General features: G+C 42.8%; 1 protein-coding gene across 2 annotated transcripts in view; it reads right to left on the bottom strand.

The window, feature by feature from the left end:
• Zbtb9 (zinc finger and BTB domain containing 9) overlaps positions 1 to 14,043 on the bottom strand; it is a 43,503-nt gene that overhangs the window by 24,096 nt on the left and 5,364 nt on the right. The window contains exon 3 of one of the 2 annotated variants that reach the window (XR_015451010.1): positions 6,510 to 10,858. The exons of the other annotated variant lie outside the window; for it this stretch is intronic. The gene's annotated coding sequence lies outside the window, so the exon portion shown is untranslated. Of the gene's footprint in view, positions 1 to 6,509; positions 10,859 to 14,043 lie in introns of those variants that run through there. 2 annotated transcript variants of the gene reach the window in all.

Here is a 14,043-nt window from a genome sequence, read left to right as displayed (position 1 = left end):
ACTATTAATTTGCCACCTTTAACTGTATGAATTACATTTGTGTTTATATAACAAAATCTAACATAAACCAGAAAATTGTATACAGTAAATATACCCTCAATATGGTGATTATACCCTCAGAGGAGAAAATTTAAATGCGGTTAGGGGTAAAAATAGTAAAACAGAAGAGGGAGAGATTAAAAGCAAGGCTGGAGGACAAAGGAAGATTATGTGAACTTTGGGAAACTGGTGAAGACAGGAGGGAAAGAGAGAAGGAAGATATAAAAACAAAACCAGAACAGAACAACAACAAAAAACTAGAAACAGCATTCACATTCATATAAAAACAAGAACAATTGGGCCAGTGATTTAGCTCAGTGGTGGCATGCCTGCCTGTTAAGCACAAGGTCCTGAGTTCAAGCCCCGGTTCTAGAAAAAAAACAACAACAACAAAAAAAACCCCAAGAACAATAACAAAAAAAAAGAAAAGAAAAACAAAAATAAAAAGTACAAGAAGAATAAAAACGTCCACTTCAGGGTGTGTCTCTGCTGTCACTGGTAGACAGCATGGGCAGACAGAGCCCAGATTCACGTTGATTAATCCCAGCAAGCCAGCTATAGATTTATGGTGGAATAGTGGATAATTCCAGCCAGCATGCACCTTTTGTTCTATTGAAATTCAGGCTGGTTTCTGGCTGTGAGGCTGAAACCTGATTTGTTCAGTCAGCAATTCTCCATGTGTCTCCTGGCAGACTGAACTCAGCTCCTTGCCCTCCTGTTGACTTGAAGTCAGTTCTGCCTCACCTTGACACAGGAAGCCGCTAGATGGACACTGCTTGCAGCTGGTCTAAATTCCCAGCTCAGCTGGCCCCTCTCCAAGATGGCTACTGGCCAATCGCCTTTTCCTGAGGGATGTTTGAACCTTAATAACGCACCAGCCACTGCAGTTCACTGCATCCACTGCTCCATTCCATTGTTGTTTTTCTCCAAGGAGCCCTCTGGGGTTGTCAGTAGCCACTATGAGTCTGCAGGTTCAAGCTGCCCCTTCCAGGCAGTGAGTCAGGGCTCAGGGAGTAAGCGCCACTTGGCTCCTCCTTCTGCACTGAAGTCCCTCTCTTTGCTCTCTTCATGGGCTTCAGTTATCACTTCAGATCCTTGATGGTCCTGGGGACCCATTTCTCCCCTCCTCCTCACATTGCTATATTCCAGCATCTGGACACCAAATTTCAGAATGGCTGTTTCTCTGCTGTTCACCACTCTGCCATCTTCCTGGAAGTCCTCTTGGTCTGTCACTTACAGCAGTGCTTCTTTTTACAAATATAGGCAAATATTAGGGCCTTGCTTATTTCCTCCCTGTGCCTAGCCTTCCTCAGACACAACACTGCATGCCGTGCATTCTGTGCTTTGCTTTTTCCATGAAAAATATATATACTGAGGATCTTTCTACATTGACACAGAGAGCAACAAATTATCTTTTTTTGTGTGTGGTGCCAAGGATCAAAGTCAGGGCCTTTAAAGTGCTAGGCAAGAATACTACTACTGAGCTGGGGATTTAGCTCAGGGGCTCCACAGCCTGCTTCGAAAGCACAAGGTCCCGAGTTCAATCCCCGGTACCAAAAAAAACCAAAAGGTTTTACTAACTTGGACTAGAACTGTGTTTGTAATATAAAATGTCTAATTAAACATTTTAATATATCTAAATAACTTGCTGGGGATTTAGCTCAGTGGTACCGAGTCTGCCTTGCAACCTCAAGGTACTGAGTTCAATCCCAGTACACCTTGCCAAAAAAAAATATATTTCTCAATTTTTCTTTAAATTTACTACAAAATTTAATTTATTAATGTATATTAATATATAAATGAGTACATAAGTTTCTAGAGCTTACATATATGTATTTATGTATATACACACACATATGTTTTTTGTTTTTGTTTTTGTTTTCCATTAAGTTTATTGGTACATTTTTGGTATACAATACAGTTACATTCATCATTGGGTGCTTGTACCTTTTCATGATGTATCTTGGTTCTTATTTTTTCCCCATTCCCCTGCCCTCCCTTCACCCTCTCCACCCTTCCCTATTTACAAAGACTTTGTTTCCATTTTTTTCCTTTTCTCATATTTTTTCTTTTCCCTTCTTTCCTTTCCCCTTCCCCTCCCACTTCCCCAACTCCTTTAGACCTTTTCTTCCTATTTCACAATATCGGGCCGGGGATTTAGCTCAGTGGTTTCACCGCCTGCTGCGCAAGCGCAAGGACCCGAGAGTTCAATCCCCGGTACCAAAAAAAAACAAAACCTATTTCACAATATCAATTATACATTTTGATCCTTATTTACACTTTTAGTTTTTCACACCAGAGAAACTATTTGGTATTTACACATGTGTTCTATTTATTTCACTTAAGAGTATGGCCTCAATGTGCATCCACTTAGCTATAAATGTCTCTAGTTTCTCATTCTTTATGGCTGAGTAGTACTCCATTTTATAAAAAACTACATCTTCTTTATCCAGTCTCCAGTTGATGGGCACTTGGGCTGTTTCCAAGTTTTAGCTATTATAAACTATGCCAGTATAAACCTGGGTGAGCATGTATCGCTGTGGTATGATTCTTTTAATTCTTTTGAGAAGATACCCAGTAGAGGAATAGCTGGGTCAAATGGGACTTCTAATTCTAGTTTTTTGAGGTATCTCCATATTGATTTCCACAGTGGTTGCACCAGTCTGCACTCCCACCAACAATGAAGGGTTCCTTTTCCCCAAACCCCCACCAGCATATGTTATTGGTTGATTTCTTGATAGCAGCCATTCTTTCTGGGGTGAGGGGGAATCTCAGTGTTGTTTTCATCTGCATCTCTCGAATGACTGGTGATGTTGAACATTTTTTCATATGTTTATTTGCTCCTTTTACTTCGTCTGAGAAATGTCTGTTCATTTCAGATCCCCATTTTTGAACTGGGTCTTTATATTTGGGGGATTTGATTTTTTTATGTTCTTTATATATTCTAGATAGTAGTCCTTTGTCTGAGGAACAGCTGGTAAAAATTTTTTTCCCACATTGTAGGTTGTCTCTTAGTTCTGTGGTGGTTTCTCTTACAATGCAGAAGCTTTTTAATACGATGAGATCCCAGGTGTTGATTCTTTGTGCTAATTCCCCTGTGTGTTAGTTACTTTTCTCTCATTGCTGAGACAAAATACCAGAAACCCAAAGTTAAAGGGGAAGGAGTTTATTTGGCTTACAGTTCGTAGAGGTTTCAGTCCATAATCAGCCAGCTCCAAGGCAGGGACGACAGACAGGCAGGGCAGAGCAGAAACAACGTGGCACACACAAGGCAGCAAGGGTAACAAGAGTGGACATAGGTTTATTTATTATTATGGTTTTGGTACTAAGGATTGAACCAAGGGAATGCTAAACATCCCCAGGGCTCTTTTTTTCTTTAATTCTTTCTTTCTTTTTATTTTGAGATAGGATCCCAGGCCTCCAATGTAGCTGGGATCACAGGCGTGCCCCACTGTGCTTCATTAATACAGGCCAGCTGTATTTAATATTTTTAGTCAATCCATAGCTATAGATAAATTTTCTATCCATAAATAACCAATGGTGTCAAAAAGCAAGTGCCCCTTAAATAAAAAAGGAATTAGGAATGTCACTCAATGGTAGTAGAGCACTTGCCTAGCAACAATGACAACAAAACCAACAAAAATATTAGATTCAAACAATGTCTACACATTACAATTAGTTATTATATCTTTTAGATTTTGTTTGTTTTTTTGAGACAGGGTCTTGCTATGTAGTTCAGGCTGGCCTTGAATTCACTATGTTTGAGGCTGGCCTCAAATTCACAGCGTCCTCCTGCCTCAGCCTCTTGGGTGCTGAGATTACAGGCGTGTGCCACACCTGGCTTAAATTCTTTTATATGTTTAAAAATTTTTTTTTTTTTTTAGTACCGGGGATCAAACTTGGGTCCTTGCGCTTGTGCAGCAGGCAGCGAAACCACTGAGCTAAATCCCCAGCCCTGTTTTAAAAATCTTTTAAATGCATCTCTTTTTTTTCCCCTTGGCATTTTTTTGGTTAAGCTAGATGAGTTGTTTGTCCTTTAGCATTTCTTTCTTAGTTTTGCTGATTGCATCAGTGTGGTGTGGTTTAACATGGTTTACCATGTCTCCCTGCCCTCTGTATTTTCTGTAATGAGTAGTTAGGTCTTGAGACTTCACTGGATTCAAGTTTGATATTTTTGGCAAAACTAATTCATAGGTGGTGATGGTGTTCTCCACAACAGGAACACAATGTCTGGTTGTCTCTTTTTGTGTGATGTTAATATACATTCCGTGCCTCTCTCCATTCGTTCATTAATTTTTATTGTGGTTGAATATACACAAAATTTGTCCATTTTAACCATTTTGAAGTGGACAGCTCTGGTATATTAAGTTTATTTACATTCTTGTGCAACCATCACAAGCATCTCTCTCCAGAACCTTTTCCTCTTTCCAAACTGAAGCACAGTGGCTCCACACCTCCCCTTCCCACTTCCTGGTGCTCACCATCCTACTGTCTCTGTGAATGTGACTACGCATTCAGGCAGTGGTGGCGAACCTATGGCACACATGCTGCAGCGGGCATGCAGAGGCCTCTCTGTCAGCATGTGAGCCAACTTGCCAAGGTCTGACAAATTATCAGCACGCATACAACAGCAAAGATCACATTAATTGTGCAAAAGCATGCCAAATGCAAACTTTTACCTTTCAATAAAAAACTTTTTATCACTGAAAGCTCTATTACTGTGTTTTTCTTTGAAGACAAAAGATGTTAAAGCAGAAGTTGTTTTTTCTAAACTAAAACCTCAGTATTGAGGTTTAATTTCAGTGTTGGCACTTTGCAATAAGTGGGATTTGGGTTGCAGTTTGGGCATTTGGCTCTAAAAGGTTCGCCACCAGTGCTGTAAGTCCTCAGACAAGTGGAATCCTACCTGCCCACTTAATCAAAGTCTTGTCATTTCAGGCTGAGTAACACCCCACTGTGTATCTGCCACAGTCATGAACCATACGACAGAGTTTCAGTCGGCAATGATGCCACCACCTAGTTTTGTGTAAATACTGTACATCCTATCATGTTCCTGCAATGACAAAATCCTGAAAGGGCACATTCCCGAAACATATGGTCATTAATCTACCTTGTTAAGCAATACACGATAGTGCAAAATATAGTACAAAATACAGACACATCTTGATTATTGTGAATAATGCTGCTATGAACATGGGTATACAAATACCTGTTAGCATTCCAGGTTTCAGTTCTTTGGTATATAGACCCAAAAGTAGAATTCCTGGATATACAGTACTTCTGTGTTTTTTGTTTGTTGCTTGGTTGTTTTTGTAGTACTGGGTTGTGAACTCAAGGCTTTTGCACTGAGCTACCTCTCCAGCCATTTTATTTATTTATTCATTGGTACTAGAGATTGAATCCAGGGCCTCCACATTGAGCTACATCCCCAGCTCTTTTTAATTTTACTTTATTTTAAATTTTAAGACAGGGTTTTATTAAATCACCAAGTTCCCGAAGGTGAGCTTTAAGTTACAATCCTCCTGCCTTAGCTTCCAAGAGGGCTGAGATTACAAATTGCAACCCACGACACTTGAATTCATTTAGTTTTATTGCTGGAGCTGGCATGGGAGCACACACTTGTAATCTCAGCATTCAAAAGGCTGAGGCACAGGCCGGGGATTTAGCTCAGTGGCACCACGCCTGCCTTGCAAGCCAAGGTCCTAAATTCAATTCCCTGTACCGCAAAAAAAAAAAAAAAAAAAAAGGCTGAGGCAGGAGGATCACATGTTCGAGGCCAGCCTTGGCTACACAGCAAATTCAAAGGCAGACTTGTCTAAATAGCCAGAGCCTGTCTTAAACCCTGTCCCAAATTATGTACGTGTAAACTAAAAAATAAAAAAAATTTATGGGAATCTGTTCACTCCATGATCAGATATATGTTATTGATAAGACAAATATTACATTACATTCATATTATTCCCTTAGACATGTATTTTTATATTTTATATTGTATTGTATTTTACTGTGTTTTATTTTATTTTTGACACAAGATCTCGCTGTGTAGTTCAGACTGGACTTGAATTTACTATGTAGTCCAGGCTGCCTCGAAATCATGGTGATCCTCCTGCCTCAGCTTCTCAAATGCTGAGATTACAGTTGTATGGCACCATGGTGGGCCATGATTTGGGTGTTTTTGCTTTTGAGCTAGAATCTCACTATGTAGTTCAGGCTGGCCTTGAACTCACTATGTAGCCCAGGCTGTCCTCGAACTTATGGTGATCCTCCTGCCTCAGCCTTCCAAATGCTGGGATTACAGGCATGTGCCACCACATCCAGCTGATTTATTTCTTAAAATATGTAATCATTTTTTTCCTCTGAAAGGAGTAGAACTTATCACAAAAATCACTTTCAGGGCCAGGTATTTAGCTCAGTGGTTCTGCTGCCTGCCCATCCCCCCCCCCCCACGGCCGCAAGCACAAGGACCTGAGTTCAATCCCTAGTACCAAAAAAAAAATCACTTTCAATTTTTTGAGTGATTAAAATAATAAATGGGTAATTAGTAAGAATGAGTCAGGAAAATGTTTCAAAACCATCAGGTAAAAAGAAGGCAAAATTTGCATTTTTTTTGGAATGGGGGATCGAACTCAGGACCTTGCGCTTTCGAGGCAGGCACAGGAACCACTGAGGTAAATCCCCAGCCCAAAATTTGCATTTTTTTCCCTTGGGCATTATTAAAATATTTGGCTGGACTCTTTCTCTTTACCATTTTAATATGTTCTCACTCAAAATTTGTCAGAGTCTATAAAAATTCTTTCGTGTGTGTATGTGTTGTACTGCTGGGAATTCAACCCAAGGCCTCCAGCAGGCTAGGCAAGTGCTCTACTACTGAGGTACATTTCCAGTCCCGCTATCATTTTCTTTTTTTTTTTTGGTACCGGAGATTGAACTCGGGTCCTTGTGCTTGTGCAGCAGGCGGCGAAACCACTGAGCTAAATCCCTGGCCAAGGCCACCTTTGATACACAGTGAGAGAATGAAAGGAAAGAAAGGGAAGGGTATGGAAAAGAAGGGAAGGAAATAAAAGCAATATCCTGATTTGCCTTACAACCTAGCAGTTCAGTGGCTTAGTGGTGATAATGTTTTACTGAGATTTTTCTTGAGCTCAAGTGGAGACTGAAATTTTTGTGAATATGCCCTCAACTACTTGTTTTGGGTTTTTTGTTTTGAGACAGCGCCTTGCTATGTAGTTCAGGCTGGCCTTGAACTCACTATTATAGCCCAGGCTAACCTCGAACTTGCATCGATCTTCCTGCCTCAGTCTCCTGAGTTGTGGGATTACAGGCATGCAGCACCATGGCCAACATGCCCTTAACCAACCATTTGTAATGATGATTAAACTTTATGTGTCAACTTGGACAGTCTATGGTACCTCACCATTTCATCAGAAACCAATCTAGATATTCCTCTCAAAGTATCTTATAGTTAACCTCTATAATCACTTGACATTAAGTAAAGAAAATTACTCGGTGATGAGGGTGGGTCTCATCCAATTAGTCAAAAGCCTTTAGAGCCAAGATTAAGATTTCTTGGAAAAGAAGGAATTTTGCCTCAAGACTCTAACACAGAAATCCAGCCTGAGTTTCCAACCTGCTGGCCTGCCCTGTAAATTTCAGATTTATCATGCCTATAATCCCAGCACTCAGGAGGCTGAGACAGGGTTGCCAAGAGTTCGAAGCCAGGCTGGGCTACATAGTAAGACCCTGTTTCAAAAAAAAAAAAAAAAAAAAAGTCAGACTTACCAGCCCCAATTGTGTGAGACAATTCCTTAACGTGAATCATGTAATATAAGTATTACATATATCTTATTGATTCTATTTCTCTGGATAACCCTGACTGGTACAACCACTATTATCAAACACTGGCTTTAGAATTTGCTTTTGCTGCAGACATAGTAATTTAACATACAATTACAAGGCAAATGAGTGCATATATGGGAAACTTATATTGCAATACAATTCTCAAAGTTATTTGAATCACAGGTATAGTCAAGCTGCTTTACGTACTTCCTGTGCTATCAAAAGCTAAAACATGAAATAAGATCTCCATTCCCATACATATTTGGAGCACCAGACATATTTTTCTGAGCTTAGTTTCAGCAGAATTTTTGGACTTTCACGTGATTGCAAGAGAAAATTCCATATTTCATTTAACTATGCAATTGAGAAGCTACCTTCCACCTAACCTTCATTTTGATGTGATTAGTCTACAATGTAATGACATGCTAAAAGGTAGGAACTGAAAATATAACAGACTTATATATGTACCCTCCAAGTAATGAATATGCCCAGCTAAAATCATATGCTAAAACAAACAAAAATAAACCAGGTGTGCTGGCACACACCTGTAACCCCAGCATGCGGGAGGCTGAGGCAGGAGTATCACTGTGAGTTCGAGGCCAACCTGGACTACATAGCTACCAGCACCACCATAGCCATGAGGTGAGGTGCAGTATCAGTGCTTCCTCAGTCCTGGTGTGCCGAAAGGGTTAAGTTAAAAAAGAGTTATCTGAAACATACCATTCACTGAAGTGACCTTGGCTGTGGGCCTTTCTTTTTTTGTTTGTTTTGGTACTGGGGATCGAACTCGGTCCTTGTGCTTCCTGGGCAGGGAGTAGAACCACTAAGCTAAATCCCCGGCCCGGCTGTGGGCCTTTCTGCAGGGAGGCTGGCTACCTCCTGGGAAAGAAATGTAGAGATAACTAGGGGTTTGTTTTTGTTTTTGTTTTTTTCCAATACCAAAGATCAAATTCAGGACCTTGTGCTTGCCAGGGAGGTTCGGTGCCACTGAGCTACATCCTCAGCTCAGATGTAACTGGTTTTTTCTTGTTTTTGGTGCCGGGGATTGAACTCGGGACCTTGTGCTTACAAGGCCGGCGTCGGCCCCACTGAGCTAAATCCCCGGCCCCCAGAGATACCTGTTAACACACAAAGGACCAATGGATCGTTCCCAGATCCTGGGCAAGCCTGGGAAGGGTCCCTTCCAGCCACACAGGCCTGCTGCTGACACCAAGTCACCTGAGAACCTGGGTGTGGAGGGGTGCTCTCTCCCCTCACCTGCCAAATGCTCCACAATCATTCCCCAGGGGAGTCCCCTTCGGCTTGGGTGCTGTCCCTCACCTGGATGTGTGGGAATGTATTGTCTGTGTTCATATCTGCTGTACTGTCAACTTTTTTTAGATCATTGTGTGGCTCTTCTGTTTGTGCGTATCTGAACCTCCAATTTCTCTGGCCATATGGAAGTGATTCCTTGCTGTCATGGTGTTCAGAAAACGAAAAAGGGGCAAATTTCCTATTGAAGGGCTGGGGCCCATGGACCATGGTAAACAAAAGCCTGAAAGCTCTTCTTTACCTTGAGTCACCTGTCACGAGTTCCTTAATCAGGATATTGAGGGCTCTGGATTTTGTCAGCTAAGGTGCTAAACTACCCAGCAGACTTGATGCAGTGTTCAGGAGGGAGTTTCGGCTCCTCCTTGCTGACATTTTCCTCTCACTTGGAGAAAATGATGAGCATTACTCTGCCGTGAGAGAATTTCTCACTTGCTCTGGCATCTTGGAGGAACTCGAGGTAGTAGAACTGAACTGTTTTTGAGATGATGGCTGCGATGGTTGGTCTGAGGTCAGCTTTAGACACCGCGTGTAAGTAATATAAACCTGGTCAGGACAACCAGGGTGGCTTTTTGCCACAGAAGACACGAGGTTCCCTACGCAGGCGTCTCTGTGCGTGAAAGCCATTGGTCAGGTCTCCCTTTTCTCCCAGGAAGCTAATATTCTGAAAAGAGATCCGGGCACAACAGTTTCATTCTTATATCATGACTAATAGATTGCTGGTAGCCTGGGTTGGTCCTGAATTAAACAGGAAGTGTCAGATAAAGACACATGTGCTAGCCAGGGTTGGTGGCGCATACCTGTAATCCAAGCACTTGGGAAGCTGAGGCAGAAGAACTGCCACAAGTTTGAGACCACGTAGTGAGTTCAAGGCCAGGGTGAATTACAAAAGCTTTAAGAATACTGAGTGCACCATTTCAGAGGTCACAGCATAATTCAGGAGTTGGGATATTAGGAGTAGCTATGGAGGAGGAACCTAAACTGCAGATTTACAGTTGCCAGCTCTCAACCCAGGTTAATGAATTTAACCTGGGATTCATAAACATGCAAAAGTACTGCAACTGGTTACATGGGGAGGAGACGGTGTTTGCTTTAATGCCCTGTAATGTGTGTGCCCGTGAAGATGGAATAAATTGTAACACTGAAACAGTAAAATAAAGCCATAGGTCCTTGGGCTGGTGTCGGGACTGAGCAGTATCTATTTTGTAAAGACATTTGCAAAGACACAGCATGTGGGATGAGGGTGTCCTGGCCGCAGCACTTGCCACCCTCTTTCTCCCCTCTGCCCCCCGTTCCCCTCCTGAAGCCACAGGCACAGTTGTGGCAAAGAGCCTTTCCGCCCCATGATCCTTTTCTTGTCAAGGGTGGACAAGAGCTGCATCCCCTTCAACACCCTCCAAACCAAGCTCCCAAACATGGGAATCTCACCACGGATCAGCAGAAGTCGATGAACATTTACCACGATGACAGGAAACACAGCCCTTCAACCCCAATTCAGCAGCGGACCTGGACTGCAAACAGCTGCTCTCAATTATTTTATTTTGAATTTTGTCAATAAATATTTTTTGTTTTTGAGACAGGTTCTTGCTGTGTACCCCAGGCTGGCCTCAAACTCGTGGTGTTCCTCTTGCCTCAGCCTCCCGAGCGCTGAGATTACAGGTATGCACCACCATGCCTGCCGTGTCAAAAAAAATTTTGTGGAAACTTTCATTTTAAATATTTATATAATATCATTGATTTTGCTTCTTGGTCTGCAAAGCCTAAAATATGTACTACCTGGGCCAGTGATTAAGCTCAGTGGTGCCCGCCTGCTGCCTCACAAGCACAAGGTCCTGAGTTCGATCCCCAGTACCAAAAAAAAAAACTACCTGACCCTTTCTAGAATGTTTGCCAAGCCCGGACCCAGATGAACACCTGACAACTACATGCAGCTGTCCCCCTGGATAGCTGACAGTGACTCAAACAAAACCCTTGCTCCACTCCCAACTTCTTACATTCCTGTCTTCTCAAACAACCTCTCATTCAACTGCTCAATCCAGGTCTCCAGAGCTCTTCCTTCGTATCCTGACCTCCTCAGCCTATTAACTGACCACATGCAACAGCTTTAACTCATCTACCTCTCTGCAGCATGTGCTGCCTCCCCCTCCTCTGTCTGCACGACTGAAAGTCTAATTGGTCCTCCTGCTTCCGCTTGGTCCCTAACGATCCAATATTCACTCTGTAGAGGAATCTTTTTAAGATGCTGAGAGCACTAGTCCCCTCCTTAAACTCCTTCTCCTCTTCAGTGCTGGGGTTTGAACCCAGGGCCTTTGGCATGTTAGGCAAGCACTCTACTGCTAGGCGACATTCTCAGCCTTCACACCCCTACTGAAAACTCTTTATAGCCTTTCTATTGTGCTTCCAAATCCACATTCTTTATTGTTTTTGTGGGGGTTTTGGGTACCGGGAATTGAACTTGGGACCTTGTGCTTGCGAGGCAGGCGGCGGAACCACTGAGCTAAAAACCCGGCCCTCCACATTCTTTATTGTGATCTGAAAGGTTCTGCTTGACCCAGCCCCAACCCACTTCTTCAATCACAACTCATTCCTCCCTCTCTGCAGCTCCAGGCCCATCAGTCTCCTCGCTGAACAAACCAATCCCTTCTCTTTCTTGACCTCTGCATCTACTAAACACTTTATCAAAACCATCTGGCCCCCTCCTTTGCCTATTAGATCAGTGCATGTGGCTTTCCTTTTCTCTTACTCTCCTCCTTACCTGGTTTATTTCCTCGTCACACTGGAAGGTAAGCTTATGAGGACAGGCAATCCCCACATGCAGTGGGTAACCGTGGAGGATTGGAGAACATCTACTGAACAGAAGAAATCGCTAGACATGGGGAAGTAAGAGCTACCATGGCACACCGCAGAGGTCCTACCAAGCCTAATGGTCAGGGAGATTCCTAGATGACCCAACGTTTATTTATTCACTTAAGAAACAGGGTCTCGCTATGGATTCAGACTGCCTCAACCCATCCATCCTCTTGCCTCTGCCTCTCAGTGCTGGAATTGTGGCATATGCCACTGCACCCAGTGATGTGACAACTGAGATTGGAAAAGAGGAACTTTCCCCTTGAGAGATGAGCACAAGAAGCAGGCAAAGTAGGGGCCTAGGGGAGACAACAATGAGCGGTGAGAGTTTAGAAACTGGAACCAGACCACTGGGCTTCATGAACAAGTATGAGGAAGCCAATGCAAGATGTAAGCTGGACAGTGGTGAAAATATCTCTTCGTTTAGAAAGCCCACTTTGGCCATAGTATGTAAAGTAGGAAGAGAAGCAAGCCAGAAGACAGGAGACAAAACAAAAAGAAAAACCCACAAGAGAGCAGTTAGGAGTATTAGTGAGGGTAAGGAACTGAAATATTTAAGAGGGCTGGATATGTAGCTCAGAGGTACAGCACCTGCCTGGCACATGCAAAACCTTGGGTTCCATCCCCAGCACCAAAGAAAACAAAATGTGTAGAGCTGGGAGTGTAGTTCGATGGTAGACCACTTGCCTAGCACACAAGGCCCTGGGTTTGCTCCCCAGCACTGGAGCGGGGGGTAGGGGTAGCACTGGCAGGAGAGATGGGGATCCAGGGAGACTCTCAGGTCTCAACCTTGGGCATTTGGGTGGACAGTGGAACAACTACCAAACCCAGACACAGTGGAGAGGGAGCAGGCTAGAGTGAGGTAGAGTATTCTAGACATACTGAGGTTGAAATGTCTGAAGTTATCTCTTCAGCTGGTTTGAGTCTCTTAAAATAATCCAGGGTCCAGGGTCCAAGCTCCTGTGATGCCTTTTTTCCTACTCTTTGTTAATGGGTCTCTTCTTGGTAGACTTGCACATGACACATGGATCATTCCACCCTTCCTCTGGTTTCACATTTTTTCCCCGGAGGGAAGGTTTCAATGTGTACAATAGTGTTTCTACCATCCCCATTATCTGCTTTTACACTCCCTACTCCCTCTTACTCCCTTCCTCTTGTCTAATAGTCATCTCCATGTATTAGGAAGAACACAATTATTTATCTGAGTCTGGCTTATTTTGCTCATCGTGATGGTCTCCAGATCCAACCAGTGTTTTGCAAATGACAGAATTTCATTCCTCTTTGTGGTTAAATAATACTCCATTGTATGTATGTGCCACATTTTCTTCATGCAGTCATCTGTTGATTCCATACCTTGGGTATTGTAAATTGTGCTGCAATAAACATGGGTATGCAGGCACCCCTATAGTACGCTGACTTTAATCCTTCAGGTATACCTGAGTGGTAGAGCTGGATCAAATGGCAGTTCTATTTTCAGGTTTTTTGGTTTTTGAGAAAGGGTCTCACTTTGCAGTTCAGGCTGGCCCTGAACTCAGTATGTAGCCCAGGCTGGCCTCGAACTTGTGGCAATCCTCCTTGCTCTACCTCCTGAGTGCTAGGATTACAGGTGTGTATCACCACGCCTGGCTATTTTCGGTTTTTTGAAGAGCCTCCATGCTGATTTCCATAGTGGCTGTACTAATTTACATCCCCACTAGCAGTGTAGAAGGGTTTTTTTCCCCTACAACCTCAATAGCATTTATTGTTTTATGCATTCTTGATGTAGCCATTCTGACTAGGGTGAGAGAGAATCTCAATGCAATTTTGATTTGCATTTTCCTAATGCCCAGAGATGATGAACTACTCTTTTCATCAGTGCTGAGTACATAGTGGGTACTTGTGATTGAAGGAAGAAAGGAAAGAAGGAAAAAATCTATGTGGGTTTGTGGGTTAGGAAAACTAGAGATACAAAATTGAAGATCATCCCTATTTAAATGGTTTAACTTCAGAGTGACTAACATCACCCAGGAATTA

This window comes from Heterocephalus glaber, unplaced genomic scaffold (assembly GCF_053883595.1).
Source record: "Heterocephalus glaber isolate CG9 unplaced genomic scaffold, H.glaber_assembly_v1.0 deba00001141, whole genome shotgun sequence".
Classification (NCBI taxonomy): domain Eukaryota; kingdom Metazoa; phylum Chordata; class Mammalia; order Rodentia; family Bathyergidae; genus Heterocephalus; species Heterocephalus glaber.
Note: the sequence above shows the minus strand (reverse complement) of the source record. Positions and strands in the feature narration are given on the sequence as shown.